Source organism: Garra rufa, chromosome 1, assembly GCF_049309525.1.
Source record: "Garra rufa chromosome 1, GarRuf1.0, whole genome shotgun sequence".
In the NCBI taxonomy this organism is placed as follows: Eukaryota; Metazoa; Chordata; class Actinopteri; order Cypriniformes; family Cyprinidae; genus Garra; species Garra rufa.
In genome coordinates, this window is record NC_133361.1 from 76,846,261 (window position 1) to 76,851,260 (window position 5,000).

At 51.4% G+C, this 5,000-nt stretch overlaps 1 pseudogene; it reads right to left on the bottom strand.

Annotated features, from left to right (window-relative positions):
• Positions 1-61: 61 nt before the first annotated feature.
• On the bottom strand, positions 62-3,031 carry LOC141320150 (uncharacterized; annotated as a pseudogene).
• Positions 3,032-5,000: the final 1,969 nt, after the last annotated feature.

Genomic DNA, 5,000 nt, shown 5'->3' on the forward strand with positions numbered 1-5,000 from the left:
AGTTACAGAAACATCTTCTGATGCACGACCTTGGACACATCATCAGTGTTGTTTCCTGGACTCACGGGGTGTTTCGGGTCTTACAACAGACACCCTCCTCCAGGCGACCCGACCGAGGCTGATCAGACCCCGGCCTGTGTCCAAGTGGCAAGTTACCGCCCCCACCGTTCTCCCCTCTTCAACCAGAGCCATCGGGATGCTTTCTCTGCTGCCTCCACATTGCTGCTTATGGCTCTTCTTCGGTTGGCGCCTGTTATGCCCAGTGTACCATAGGCTTTGTTCAGGGTGTGGCTGGCAAAACCCCGACTGCCCACTTCCACTGGCATACACCTGGTCCTCCACCCATTTCTCCGACACTGCTCCACCAGCTCCTGATATTTTTCCCTCTTTCTCTCCTGAGCCTCCTCCATCCTCTCCTCCCAGGGCACTGTAAGCTCTAGCAAGATTAATTGTCTTGTGGCCTCAGAGACCAAGATGATGTCGGGTCTCAGTGTGGACCGGGTGATGTGTTGTGGAATCTTCAGTTGCCTCTCTAGGTCAACTAACATCCTCCAGTCTCGGGCCGTGGAGAGCAACCCAGCAGAGCAGCTCTTTGATGTTTTCTCTGGTCTTTGTCCTTCCTTGATGAAGTGAATGGCCCTGACTGTGGTTTGGCGATATCGGCTGTCCTTGATCCCCTTGCTGATTGCCTCAGCAATTGATTTAAGGACTTGATCATGTCTCCACCGATACCGGCCCTCGCCTAGTGCCTTGGAGCAGCTGCTCAAGATGTGTTCTAGTGTCCCTGGCTTGGAACACAGCGGGCATGCAGGTGTCTCTACTTTGCCCCATGTGTATAGGTTAGATGGGCTGGGAAGAATGTCATAGACCCCTTGGATCAAGAACCTGATTCTCTGGGGGTTCCACGTCCAGATGTCCTTCCAGGTGACATTCCGCTCCATCGCCTGCTCCCACTTCATCCAGGCACCTTGCTGCCGCATGGCCACTGCTCTGCTGGTTCTCTCCTCCTCAACTGAAGCACGCACCTCCTCCTGCACCAACCTCTTCCTCTCCCTCCCGCTGGCCAAGTCGTACCGGGTTGCTTTTAGGCTCCCAAGTCCGGCTCTGCCTTGTGCTACTATCCCAAGGATGGCCTTGTGCTTCAGCCGAGTTTCAGCTTGTTGGACTGCCTCTGCTGCCCTCCACTTCCTCCCTGTCCTGACAACAATCCCTGCCCCGGACACTTTCACATCTCTGGATCCAGAATACTGCAGATGTTCCCGTGCCCGTGCTACAATGAACTCCTCCCTGACTGAGCCAAATGGAAGTCTGAGCTTGTTGGTGTTCCCATACAGAGCGATGTTGCTTAAGCTGCGTGGCAATCCCAGCCATCTGCGTAGATGGCTGCTCACCTTTTGCTCAAAACCTTCAACCACAGTCATGGGGACCTCATAGATGAGCAGGGGCCAGAGGAGTCTTGGGAGGATCCCATGTTGGTAGACCCAAGCTTTGAATCTTCCCGGGAGCCCTGATCTATCCACTGCTCTCAACCAGCCCTCCATGTCAGTGCTGGTTTCCTGATGGAGTCTCTGTCATTGAGGCTACAGTTAAAGGCCTTCCCGAGGCTCTTTACTGGTTTCTCAGTGACTGATGGGATTTGATGTTGTCCCAGTCTGAAGCGGAACTCATCTGTGACTTTCCCCTTCTTTAGCACCAAGGATCTGGATTTCGCAGGTTTGAAGCTCATGCGTGCCCATGCCATGAGCCTCTCCAACCCTTGGAGGATCCATCTTGCTCCTGGTACCGCGGTTGTTGTCACAGTGAGATCATCCATGAAAGCTCTGATGGGAGGTTGCCTCACTCCGGACTTGCTGAGGGGACCTCTGCACTCTGTCTCAGCTGCCTTGACCATCATGTTCATTGCCAGCGCAAATAGGGTCACTGAGATGGTGCACCCAGTGATTATCCCTACCTCAAGCTGGTGCCAGTCTGATGTTAACTGGCCAGAGGAGACTCTCAAGCTGAACTTGCTGTAATAGTCCATGATTAGGCCTTTCACCTTCTGGGGTACGTGATGTTTCTCCAGTGCGACCTCCACCAGTTTGTGGGGTATTGAACCGTAGGCATTTGTGAGATCTAGCCACAGCACAGCCAGGTCCCCCCTGCCTTCTTTTGCCTCCCTGATGAGCTGGGTTACCACGCCTGTGTGTTCCAGGCAACCTGGGACTCCTGGTATACCTCCCTTTTGCACAGACGTGTCGATGTATTTATTGCTCAAAAGGAAGTTGGAGAGTCTCTTGGCCACAATACTAAAGAATATTTTGCTCTCCACGCTAAGCAAGGAGATGACCCGAAACTGATCGATGTTCTCAGACTTCTCCTCTTTTGGGATGTACACTCCCTCAGCATACCTCCATGGCTGGACGATCTTGCCTCTTCTCCAGATAACTTTCAGGGCCTTCCAGAGCCTGTGTAGAAGCTTTGGGCACTTCTTATATACCTTGTAGGGCACTCCACTCGGGCCTGGTGCTGAGCTTGACCTTGCTCTCCTCACCACTTCCTCCACTTCACTCTGGCAGGGCTCCTTCAGGTTGAACTCTGATGTGGGCTCTGGTGGTGTCAGCAGTGCATCGCATGGCCCCAGTGGTCGTTCTCTGTCTGGGTCAGAGTAAGTGGCCTTGAGGTGGTTGTTGATAGCGTCCTTGGAGCAGGTGAGCTGACCAGTCCTCTTTTGGCCAAGGAGCTGCTTGGTCAACTTGAAAGGGTTGGCCAAGAATGCTGCCCTCTTCCTTGCTCTCTCTTTCCGCCTCCTCCTGTGAGACTCTGCCCTACACAGGGTCAAGAGTTGTTTCCTCAGGATTCCTCTCAGATCTATTAGGCCAGCTCTCTCTACTTCCCCTGCTGCCTTGTACTGCCTCTTCAGTATCTTGAGTTCTTCCCTGAGATGTTTGATTTTCCTCACTCTGTGGCTTGGAGTATATGCCGATGGAGTGGGTTTGGATGTCACAGTTCCGAATCGCTCAGCTGCAATATTCACTATGAGTGTGGTCATTGTTAACAGTCGATGGTCCACATCCCCCTTGCCTGTCACTTCCAGGATCTGGTTCACGTCCTCATCGAACTGGTGCCACTCAGCTTTCTTTGAGGATTGGGGCCACTGGATCCTTGGTTGAGCCACAGGGCCACAGTCAGTTCTTGTGGCTGCCGCTTGCTGGCTTTGGGAGCTCTTTGGGCTGTCAGGAGGTGCTGTCACTTGAGGGCAGCTTTGAATGGTAGGCGAGCAGCTGGCAGCAGGTGTTGGCGACACTTGGAGGCTCTGGGCACTGTGGGTTGCCTCCGGGCCTGGCTCCTCCTGCGTCTTACCAGAAGTTGTGACTTCTGTGCGGTGTGTCGTCATCACTGCTGCTTTCAGACATCTCATCCTGCCTTGATGGATTCTTAAGCCCCTCTCGTTCTTGCAGCTCTTGCCGCAGATGCACTGTACTGTCGTTGTCGTTGTTCCGTTGTCCTGTGTCATCGTTCTTAGGTCCGTCCTATTAGGGTGCTCATTCTCCCCCCCTCTCGGGCACCCCTGGGGGTATCTTTCCTTTGTGGGTTTTGTAGCTTGCTTTGGGTTCTTCCTCTCGGAAGAAGTGGTTTGGGCTGCCAACCCTCTCCACCCCAGGTTGCCGTCTTTCCGGCTGTCATCTGTCTCTCCAGCTGTCACCACACTCTTCATGGTTGTCACCCAGTCTGTTCCTGGTTGTCACTGGTGCTCCCAGAGTTTTCAGTTACAGAAACATCTTCTGATGCACGACCTTGGACACATCTTCAGTGTTGTTTCCTGGACTCACGGGGTGTTTCGGGTCTTACAACAGACACCCTCCTCCAGGCGACCCGACCGAGGCTGATCAGACCCCGGCCTGTGTCCAAGTGGCAAGTTACCGCCCCCACCGTTCTCCCCTCTTCAACCAGAGCCATCGGGATGCTTTCTCTGCTGCCTCCACATTGCTGCTTATGGCTCTTCTTCGGTTGGCGCCTGTTATGCCCAGTGTACCATAGGCTTTGTTCAGGGTGTGGCTGGCAAAACCCCGACTGCCCACTTCCACTGGCATACACCTGGTCCTCCACCCATTTCTCCGACACTGCTCCACCAGCTCCTGATATTTTTCCCTCTTTCTCTCCTGAGCCTCCTCCATCCTCTCCTCCCAGGGCACTGTAAGCTCTAGCAAGATTAATTGTCTTGTGGCCTCAGAGACCAAGATGATGTCGGGTCTCAGTGTGGACCGGGTGATGTGTTGTGGAATCTTCAGTTGCCTCTCTAGGTCAACTAACATCCTCCAGTCTCGGGCCGTGGAGAGCAACCCAGCAGAGCAGCTCTTTGATGTTTTCTCTGGTCTTTGTCCTTCCTTGATGAAGTGAATGGCCCTGACTGTGGTTTGGCGATATCGGCTGTCCTTGATCCCCTTGCTGATTGCCTCAGCAATTGATTTAAGATGTAAAAATGTATCAGATAAATATTTTTTCAATTTTTTTGGCATAAATCTATTAATCAACCTCAGTCCTGCTCAAAAATACAAAATGTTTAAAAAAAAATCAGGATTTTATCTCTTTAATTGCCAAATTCCTAAATGATGTCACTAATTTGGGGAAAAACCCCCCACAAAATTACTAATTTTAAATATAAAAGGTAATTGTGGCCTGGATTTTTTTTTACCTTTTTAACAGTCTTGGACATGTGAACGATTAGTAAGAAGATTGGCTTTCATGCATTGTTAGTTTTGGCGCAGCATCCGATTTTCTTTTTTTCTCCCTGCAACAAAAAGCTTAGTTTTACATAGAGTTCTATGGAGTATAACGACATATTATAGTGTGCGTGTGTGTATGTGTGTGTGAGCGTGTGTGAGTGTGTGAAAGTGAATGAAAGTGTGTGAAAGTGTGAGAGAGACCTTTGTGCACCTTGATACCCCTGAGAAAATCTAAATAAGCACCTCAGCTCTCAGAACGACATGGAGTAAACAAAAATAAAGAAAGCATATTTA